The following is an 11,018-nucleotide window of genomic DNA, read 5'->3' on the forward strand; positions in this document are numbered from 1 at the left end:
AATGTTTAAGACATTTGGAATTGGGTTATAATTTCCTCCCATAAACATGCATTGGTCATTCTAAAAATGGTCACTAAGGAAAATTTCTATGGCATATTACCATGATGCATAAGCAGCAGAACTCTTATAGACCCTATGAAAGAAGCTAACCACATTCTTACATCATCTCTTTTTAAAATAATGATAGGGTTTTATATGTTTTTAATATTAGATTTGTTCCACTACTATATTGTTTTTATTGCTGTTGTGAGTTGCCCCAAGTCTTTGGAGAAGGGCGGCATACAAATCTAATAAATAATAATAAAATAATAATAATAATCTCTTGATTTGCTGTTTCATTTGCAAGTGATAGTACATTAAAATCCTGTTTGCATTACAGCCAGTAGCAGATTCCTACCGGTACAGTTGATGCCATTGTACCAGTAGCAAAAATTGAGCTGCGTGCACAGCTCTGGATCTCCATTGTGTGTGTGCGTCCAAGTGAGATTTTGCACATCTGCAGGAAGAAGAATCTTGAGAGGGAATGTGCGTGTGTAAGAGAGAGATTTTGGCAATATTTTTTTTGCTTTCGCAGATGCGTGGAAGCAGAAAAATTTGGCACACATTCCTTCCTGAGACGTCTCATGTGGATGCCGGAGACTCAAAGCTGCACATATAGCGCACTGTTAGCAGCAGGAGCAGCAACCCCCCTCCCTGCCTGATTACAGCCATGTAGAAACCCCTCATTAGAGTCACCTCTAATACACCTGTGTATTATGTGTATTGTTCCACTCACAGAGTGCCAAAGGAACTCTTTCCCTGCACTTTTGCTAGCTGTACTCTTATCCAGGAATGACCAAGGATATGGACCGGGAGTCACTGCTCAGAGTCACTCATGCCCTCATCACCTCAAGGCTCGACTACTGTAATGCTCTCTACATGGGGCTACCTTTGAAGAGTGTTCGGAAACTTCAGATCGTGCAGAATGCAGCTGCGAGAGCAATCATGAGGTTTCCTAAAAATGCCCATGTAACACCAACACTCCGCAATCTGCATTGGTTGCCGATCAGTTTCTGGTCACAATTCAAAGTGTTATGACCTATAAAGCCCTTCATGGCACCGGACCAGATTTTTTCAGGGACCGCCTTCTGCTGCATGAATCCCAGCGACCGATTAGGTCCCACAGAGTGGCCTTCTCCGGGTCCCGTCAACAAAACAATGTTGTTTGGCGGGGCCCAGGGGAAGAGCCTTTTCTGTGGTGGCCCCACCCCTCTGGAACCAACTCCCCCCGGAGATTAGAATTGCCCCCACCCTCCTTGCCTTTCGTAAGCTCCTTAAAACCCACCTCTGCCGTTAGGCATGGGGGAACTGAGATATTATTTCCCCCTAGGCCTTTACAATTTATGCAAGGTATGTTTGTTTGTATGTATGTTTGGTTTTACAATAAGGGGGTTTTTTTTAGTTGTTTTAGTATTGGATTTACACGCTGTTTTTTATTACTGTCGTTAGCCGCCCTGAGTCTACGGAGAGGGGTGGCATACAAATCCAATAAATAAATAAATAAATAAATTAAATTAATATGAAGTTATATAGTTATGAAGACCTGATTTGGATCTAGAACTGTTCCTTGAATAGTCAAGAAATTGCTGATAGGTCTGAAGTTGGTTTTGGGTAATCATTAGATGACACATGCCTTGTTGATGTTTTCTTTCATGTGAGTTGATGAAAAGAAGACATGTGTGAATTGTGAACTCATCTTCAGCTTCCAAAAGGTTCTATAACACGGAGCTGAATTCTGATGCCGCTCAACTGCTTGATATGCCACCACCCTGCCTCTCTACTTAAAATCAGTGCTCACCCAAGTACAACACAGTGTCGACTCAGCAGCAAGAATTCTAAATTGGATAAACAGAATGAAGCTTAAAGGTCAAGCAAGAAGAATTAAGGGATGATAACATGAATAATTTGTGACTGCAATTTAGTATCCTTTAACTGTTTCTGTTATTGCTATAGTCTTTTTCATATTCACAGCTGTGATCTTTTATATATCTGAATAATTTAAATATGTGCTACCACAGATTGATTTATTGGTGAACTCAAATGTAGTGTGCGTGTGTGCATATACATATACATCATGATGATGTCATGGAACTGGTACTGTCGGTGCTGGTGCATGGATATGAACAACTTTTTTAGGAGAATTTTGGGGGGAGAAAAATATTTTTTTGAATTTGGGAGGCTTTTTTTTTTCTTCTGTGCATGTGCAGAAGCCGAGTTTCCGGCACTGCGCAGCTGTTGCCATCTTGGTTTTTTTCCTTTTTAAAAAATCTTAGTTTCGAATTTTCAGCACTGTGCATGCACACGTATGCAAAGTGAACGTGCATCCATGAGGTGTGCACACCCATGAGGTGTGTCCATGAGGTGCAGGAGGAAACGAACCGGCAACAAGGTAAGTGACATATATATTGCCGCTTGCAGCAGCTGAGTCAGCACTCATAAGAACATAAGAAGAACCATGCTGAATCAGGCCAAAGCCCATCAAGTCCAGCATTCTGTATCACACAGTGGGCCACCAATTGTCCATGGGGATCTTGAGCAGAAAGAGAAGGCAAGACCTTCCCTTTCCCTTGACCCCCAACAAATGGTACTCAAGGAAACCCTGCCTGCCTCAACCAACATAGAGGTGGCACATGGACATCCATTTCAATAATCACTGATACTCTTGGCATCCATTAATCTGTCTAATCCTGTCTTGACAAGGCTGACAGCTGTAACAACCTCTTCTGGAAGTGAATTCCATAAACCAACGACCCTCTGGGTGAAGAAATATTTCCCTTTATTTATCCTCACTTTCTTACCTATGAGCTTTAGGGAGTGCCCCCTTGTCCTAGTATTGTGTGATAGAGAACATAATTTTTCTCTATCCACCTTTTCTATCCCATGCATGATTTTATACACTTCGATCAAGTCACCCCTTAAACGCTGTCTTTCAAGGCTGAAGAGACCAAGGCCACTCCACATCCACCCACTAGTATTTATGGAGGGACCGCAGCCCAGACCATGCTTTGTTCTCCTAGCACAAAGCCGAGAGCACCAGCTGAAGATGATGAGTGGGACCTCATCAAAATGTCGCCAGGATTCTATCAACCTTACATGGAAAAAGACCTGAATATGCCTAGACCTACATATAGATGTAGGCAGCCTTGGTAGATCAAGATGCGCCATGTTGATTGATCTTGTGCCAAGGTTTCCTAGGAGATGATGTCAATATCCAGGACCTCGAGAGAGGCTTTCAGCATGTCTTTGGATCACTTCCTTTGCTCCCTGTGTGATCGCTTTCCTGAACACATCTCACCATAGAGGAGCTGTTTGGTCTGGCATCCTTGCAACACGGACTGCCCAGCGTGTCTGTGCTTTAATCAGCAAGGTGTGAACTGATGCCTATCAGTTCACACCTTGGAATACTGTGTTCAGTTCTGGATAACTCACCTACAAAAAGATATTGACAAAATTGAACGGGTCCAAAGATGGGCTACAAGAATGGTGGAAGGTCTTAAGCATAAAACGTATCAGGAAAGACTTAATGAACTCAATCTGTATAGTCTGGAGGGCATAAGGAAAAGGTGGGACATGATTGAAACATTTAAATATGTTAAAGGGTTAAATAAGGTCCAGGAGAGAAGTGTTTTTAAAAGGAAAGTCAACACAAGAACAATCTGAAGTTAGTTGGGGGAAAGATTAAAAGCAACATGAGAAAATATTATTTTACTGAAAGAGTAGTAACATAGAAACATAGAAGTCTGACGGCAGAAAAAGACCTCATGGTCCATCTAGTCTGCCCTTATACTATTTTCTGTATTTTATCTTAGGATGGATATATGTTTATCCCAGGCATGTTTAAATTCAGTTACTGTGGATTTATCTACCACATCTGCTGGAAGTTTGTTCCAAGGATCTACTACTCTTTCAGTAAAATAATATTTTCTCATGTTGCTTTTGATCTTTCCCCCAACTAACTTCAGATTGTGTCCCCTTGTTCTTGTGTTCACTTTCCTATTAAAAACACTTCCCTCCTGGACCTTATTTAACCCTTTAATATATTTAAATGTTTGGATCATGTCCCCCCTTTTCCTTCTGTCCTCCAGACTATACAGATTGAGTTCATTAAGTCTTTCCTGATACGTTTTATGCTTAAGACCTTCCACCATTCTTGTAGCCCGTCTTTGGACCCGTTCAATTTTGTCAATATCTTTTTGTAGGTGAGGTCTCCAGAACTGAACACAGTATTCCAAATGTGGTCTCACCAGCATTCTATATAGTGGGATCATAATCTCCCTCTTCCTGCTTGTTATACCTCTAGCTATGCAGCCAAGCATCCTACTTGCTTTCCCTACCGCCTGACTGCACTGTTCACCCATTTTGAGACTGTCAGAAATCACTACCTCTAAATCCTTTTCTTTTGAAGTATTTGCCAACACTGAACCGCCAATACAATACTCAGATTGAGGATTCCTTTTCCCCAAGTGCATTATTTTACATTTGGAAACATTAAACTGCAGTTTCCATTGCTTAGACCATTTATCTAGTAAAGCTAAATCATTTACCATATTACAGACGCCTCCAGGAATATCAACCCTATTGCACACTTTAGAGTCATCGGCAAATAGGCAAACCTTCCCAACCAAACCTTCCCCTATGTCACTCACAAACATATTAAAAAGAATAGGACCCAGAACAGACCCTTGTGGCACACCGCTTGTAACCTGACTCTTCTCAGAATACTCGCCATTAACAATAACTCTCTGATGTCTACGCTTCAGCCAGCTACAAATCCATTGAACTATCCAGGGATTAAGTAGATCCTTGGAACAAACTTCCAGCAGACGTGGTAGATAAATCCACAGTAACTGAATTTAAACATGCCTGGGATAAACATATGTCCATCCTAAGATAAAATACAGAAAATAGTATAAGGGCAGATTAGATGGACCATGAGGTCTTTTTCTGCCGTCAGACTTCTATGTTTCTATGTTTGTATTATGGAGAGGACTTCTGTGTCTGGCACCTTGTCCTGTCACTGGATCCTCAGAAGTCTGCAGAGGCAGGTCATGTGGAAATGGTGGTGGTAGTGTGTGCATGTATATGTGTGCACACACACATTTAATTAATGTTTGAATATTGTTAGATTGAATTTCGCAGGATGGTAATATTTACCTGTATCTGTTTGCCTTGAGGGTGTTATCACCTGTGTTGTCTTACTGTTTTAAATATACAATGTGTACTTGTTTATACAGTTTAAGCACTGGAAAGTTTAAGAATCCATAGCAAGTTTCCTAACACGTGAGAATCTGGAAAACAGCAATAGGAGAGCCTCAAGTTGGAATGCCTGTATAAGAATAGCCATCTACAAGGAATATTGATGATGTCAGTTAAAGCTTTGTCAAGCTGGAGTCTACTAAATGAAATCTACCAACCTTTCACTGCTTTTCTGTGATAAATACAGAGGACTGAAGTATTTAAAACTTCTCAGCCTTGCTGGAACAACTGGTACAGCTGGTGAGTGTCTATTCTTAGTGCATAGAATTCCATAACATACTTAAGCATCTGAAAACCAGGACATTGCTATGTTCATGTAGTTGATTTAGAGGGCTCGTAACTAGAAGTATTTTACAAACACATTCTCTTTGGGGATATAAGCAGAGTGTCCAAAGAACAAAAAATAGAATACAGAATAATTTAAAGACAAAAAGTAAAAAGGAAAGGAATGGAAATATAAGTAGAGTATATCTAGTTAACTTAAACGCCATTCTTTATACCTTTGCATACCTTTTCATACTTGTAAATTACTCTTCAAACAATGACCTTTACTCTTTATTAAATTTCTCATTCTTCCCTCTTGGGGATCTAATCAAATCCATGCAACTATGACTTCCCAAGTAGGTTGTCCTGCCTCTTCCCAAAAATTGTTTGCCTGTTTTAGATATTTAAGGCTGCTCCAAAAGCTGAAGTCTTATAGTAACACCTCTGGCAAGGGAGATATTGAGAATGTCTTGTAGGCTTTAGAAGAACAGAGTGGACTGGAAGTGATTTCTGCTTAGGTATTTCTCCTTGAAACTGCTGCTGTACTGCATGTAGGAACCCTGGATTCTGCTTCTGTTTGGCCCTTTCAGCACGGATAAAATGCTATGTCCTGATTTATAGTTTTACAATCTGACTTCATAGTGAGAGAATTGATATTAGAACCTTGATAGGCAGTGAAAGTTGAAGGGGTTGCACTTTCTATGAAATTAGCTTTTTAGCTTTCAAAACTTCCAGGTGGTTATAACAGGTCTGTGCTGTTTAATGAATCTGGCACATCTTGAATCGAAGCATATAAAACCTTTGTTTCTACATTCCCAGGGACAATGGGGGAGATACTCCCTCCCACTAGTCTTTTCCTGAGATAATTAGGGATGGGCAGTCCTTCCTTTCAAAATGCTTTTCAGATATCTCATTGTGGATGATATGGTTAAAAGAGAAAATGGAAAAACTAAAATTATGGCAACTGTATCTTACCTTCCTCCCCTTTCCTTCTGTCCTACTTCAAAGCTCTGAGCTGTTTCCAATGACAGTGGCTAAGAACCTCAAGGGTCTGCTAGATGATGTATTCTTTCTTTGCCCATTTATAATGATAACTTTGAGAGTCTGTCATCTTCAGTTATTGAACTTCTGCCAAATTAACAAGTCCTGTCTACTGACACTGCAGATTTATTAGTTCAGGCCTGTTCTCTCTTTTAGGCATTACCTTAACCGTCTAAGGCGTGTCTTCCCTCTTTCCTTCTTCGACCATTAATCTTGGTCCAGCACTTTGTAGTAGGGTTTGTTTTTAATCTATCGTTTCCTGATGTTTTTGCTTCTGCAGGACTTTTATCAGCTTCCTATGATAGCCAGAGGTCAGTGCCAATTGTTGGTGCTGGTATTTAAGAATCTGCATTCAGCTATTCACCACTCCCTGTTCCTCTTCCTAGTATGTTCCTGTTTATACAAGTAATTAATAAAAAGGGGAGTTTTTCTGTTGATTATTTATATGTTGCTTCATCTTATTTATATGTACTTCAGGAACTAAATCCTTGATTATGGAATTCTGTTCTTTTCCAATTTTGGCTCCTGGGATGCATTTAAGAATGATTTCAAAACCTGTTTATTTAATGCTAAACCATTTTTACCCAGTCATGTATTTATATATTTGTCTATTTATTTCCTAACATGTCGGTGCTGTTATATGCTGAAGAGCTTGCAACATCTTTCATTAAAAGTACAAAACAATTACACAACATCATGCATTATAATGCTTTTGATAATGTTGTGGAAAATTCCAAAGGCAATTAATTGTCCTGTTTTGCTTGTTTTTGCCAGGATAACAATCTGGAGAGGAAATAAGAGTGAAACAGCAACTCTTCCCATGGCACAATTCATTACTAAAGTCTGGCAGTAGGAATATGCTTCTGACTAGGGATTCACTTCAGGGACAAACCATAATAGCTGCTTCCTGCCCAGCCAGTGCAGGTGATGTTTATGATACTATGAAGCCTTGCCAGTACACCTGCAGAACAAGAGCTCAAGGGATGGAGGGACTTAGTGGGAAAGGTAATGGAGTCCCATGTCCTTAATATGTTAACTTTTGAACCAGATAGGAACATAGAAAGAGAGAAGTCTGACGGCAGAAAAAGACCTCATGGTCCATCTAGTTTGCCCTGATGCTATTTTCTGTATTTTATCTTAGGATGGATATATGTTTATCCCAGTTTCTGTGGATTTACCAACCACGTCTGCTTGACGTTTGTTCCAAGCATCTACTACTCTTTCAGTAAAATAATATTTTCTCATGTTACTTCTAAACTTTCCGCCAACTAACCTCAGATTGTGCCCCCTTGTTCTTGTGTTCAAGGTAGTATATGTTTTCCCCCCTCTCACTTACATTTTCAATCAATTTTATCTTTCAGACTGGAGAACACTCTAGAAGAAAATGTTAAATTAATTCCAGTCAACGTATGAAGAGATCATTTTAAAATATATATATTTTAACCCTTCTCTTCTAAATCTATGTGCCTGTGTCAAACCTAACCTTTCAAAGTCACTAATACAGACTGTCACTTTCCACATCAATATTTAAAAGTTCACCTAAAGACCTATTTTCTGGCTGGTTGTCAAAAACAAACAAGCAAACAAAGCATTTTCTTCCTTTAGAATGAGCATTACTGACTGTTGTGATTCAGCCTGAGGCTCCTCAGGGACCGGCTGGATCTCTGCCGGATCCATGCCCAGATGAGGAGGACAGTGAACAGGAAGGGGAGGACAAGGCAGACGGGGAAGAGGAACGTCAGGAAGAGGAGGAGGGAGAGCAGCCTGAGACCCCCAGGGGGGCTCTCAACAGCTAGTAGCCTGGATTCATTGGATGAAGACACACAGGCTATAATAGACATGAGGCAGCGACGTGCAGCTCAAAGACAGGGCCAATTAGAAAGGTATTTCCATCCCTGAATTGGCAACAGCTGGGTTTGGGTGTGGTTCTCCTCAGCAGGGTTGAAAAGGCAGGCCCACCCTTACAGTCTTGTGGAGAGTTATCAACTAGGAGTCCTGTGACCTTGCTTCGATTCTCGGCGTCTCTGATCTTGGCTTGTGGCCTAGAAGTCTGGAAAACTTGGGGGAGGCGTGGGTTTTATTATCTCCAGCGTTGTTTTTGCCAGCAAGAATCCTGTTTTATTGCCTGGCCTTCGTGAAACCTCTGTGAAGCTTCATTGTGTTCCTGTCTGTAAGAACAGTTTTTGTTACCTGTGTTTGCTTTGAATTATATAAACTGCCTTTGCTTTTTACCAGTGTGTCTGGCTACTCTTTTTGGTTGGTGTTGGCATCTGGGGGGACCCAGACAGAACACTGACAGAGGTTCCCCCTGAGAGATGCTCCATCTTGGGAAATACAAACATTCGCTGTCTGTCTGACTGATTGCCTGTTTGTTTGTTTGTTGGTTGGTTGGTTGGTTGGTAGGTAGGTAAAATTGACATGGTCTCCCAATTCTCTCACAGTGACTCCAAGAAACTTACAGAAGTAAAACCCCAAATACTGTGGTACCTCGACATATGAGTTTAATTCGTTCCAGACCCGAGCTCGTAAGTCGATCAACTCACATCTCGAATGAATGCCTTTAGACTTTGTTTTTCGTGCCGAGATAACTGGAAGCAAGGAGATTCTTGTGCCACCTAGTGGAAGCTTGGCTCATATCCCGAATTTAAGCTTGGGTGTCGAACAGAAATTTCGCTCGCGTTGCGGCTCTTAACTTGGAATACTCCCATGTGGAGCAGCTCTTATCTAGAGGTACTACTGTAACCCCAAACCCCTCAATTTTTTAAAAAATCACTTGATGAGATCTGTATCAACCGAGGGTCCCCAAGCCTTTGAAACAGTATCAAACTGGGGGTGAATATTATTTCCAGGAAATAATGTTTCACAGGGAAGGAACAATGATGGAGAAAGCACTTCTTCTTTCCCACTAGATGGGCCAATTTAAATTTAAAGGTCAGAAGAATTACAGTTATGAAACCAACAACCTTAAACTTGTCCTTGCAGAGAAATGTACCATGGCCTCAGGGGTAGCAAAAATGGAGCTCCACCCCAGAGCACCCAATTTGAACTGAAAGATGTTGAAAGAAAATGCAGGGCCTCCTGCATAAGCCACGGCCACAGTGTGGTAGTAAAAATTTTGGAAGCCCTTCACTGCATGGGCTGCATCAACAGAGTGCACCTATACTTAACTTAATAGGGCAACATTGACCTTGCTTTTCATAAACATTTTACTTAGATTGCCAGAGAACCAGGACACTAAGTACTCTGTCTGAGACCCATTTTAGGAAAGTACTGGTGCAAATTGAAGACAACAACTGGATTTTGTCAACTATAGCTTATCCCAAATATGTTTTCTGCTGCTGATTCTGCAACCATGAGATGTTGTGCCATCATACTTCCTACCAGTTTTATTCCTTTTGAGAGGGTGCTAACCGTTTGTCTACTTCATCATCATTTTACACACATTATTGCCTACTTCTAGCGATCCTGGTCATGTCTATTCTCTGGCAACAGCAGTTGTTTGTTTGTTTATTAATTAATCTTGTACTCCTGCCACAATCCAATGACTCTCAGCAGCCTACAAGGTTTATAATGTAATAAAAATTAAATGATCCACAGTACTATCTAAAATCAATACATTTATAATTCATTATGCTTGGGTGCTGCCCATTTCTAGATGTTGTAGGCGGCTCATAATAAATGATTTAGAACCTCCATAACCTAAAGTGATATAAAAAAAAATATTCGTACAAAAACAGTAAACTGTGATCACTGCAAACCCATCTGTATAATATAAAGCATCCACAGGAGGGAGGAAACTACAAGTCTATGGAGAGGGGCGGCATACAAATCTAATAAATAAATAAATAAATAAATAAATAAATAAATAAATAAATAAATAAATAAATAAATAAATAAATAAATAAATAAATAAATAAATAAATAAATAAATAAATAAATAAATAAATAAATAAATAAATAAATAAATAAAATAAACTCTACTAGAGGGACTTCCAAAGAATGAGAATGGCAACGCTAAATGACAGTTCCAGGGATATCGCCAACTCTGTAAGATCCAGCTGAATGGGTAGATGAATGCCAGAGAAGAAGATCTCACAGATAGCCAGAAGCATGTATGGCTCAGCATGTGTAGTCATGAAACCAGCACAATAAATATTATCTGGAGTTCTACTAGCAATTAATGGAACTTCCAAAGCAGAATATTTACCTAAGTATATTGAGGCCCACCCACTACTGCTTGGGCTACTGCATTCTATACCAGCTTCTAGATGTTCCTCAAGGCAGCTCCACTTACAGCATATTACAATAATCCAACTGGAAATTTAATTTAATTAATTAAATGTAATTTATTCAACATCTATGCCACCCAATCCCGTAAGACTCAGGACAGCTTACAACAATAAAAACAACATAATAAT

General features: G+C 40.0%; 1 long non-coding RNA gene across 1 annotated transcript in view; it reads right to left on the reverse strand.

The window, feature by feature from the left end:
- Positions 1–6,578, reverse strand: part of LOC139155537 (uncharacterized) — a 28,017-nt gene extending 21,439 nt beyond the window's left edge. Inside the window, exon 1 of the long non-coding RNA XR_011557083.1 lies at positions 6,535–6,578. This is a non-coding gene — a long non-coding RNA (uncharacterized lncRNA). The remainder of the gene's footprint in view (positions 1–6,534) is intronic.
- Positions 6,579–11,018: the final 4,440 nt, after the last annotated feature.

The sequence above is a fragment of the Erythrolamprus reginae genome, unplaced genomic scaffold (genome assembly GCF_031021105.1).
Source record: "Erythrolamprus reginae isolate rEryReg1 unplaced genomic scaffold, rEryReg1.hap1 H_28, whole genome shotgun sequence".
In the NCBI taxonomy this organism is placed as follows: Eukaryota; Metazoa; Chordata; class Lepidosauria; order Squamata; family Dipsadidae; genus Erythrolamprus; species Erythrolamprus reginae.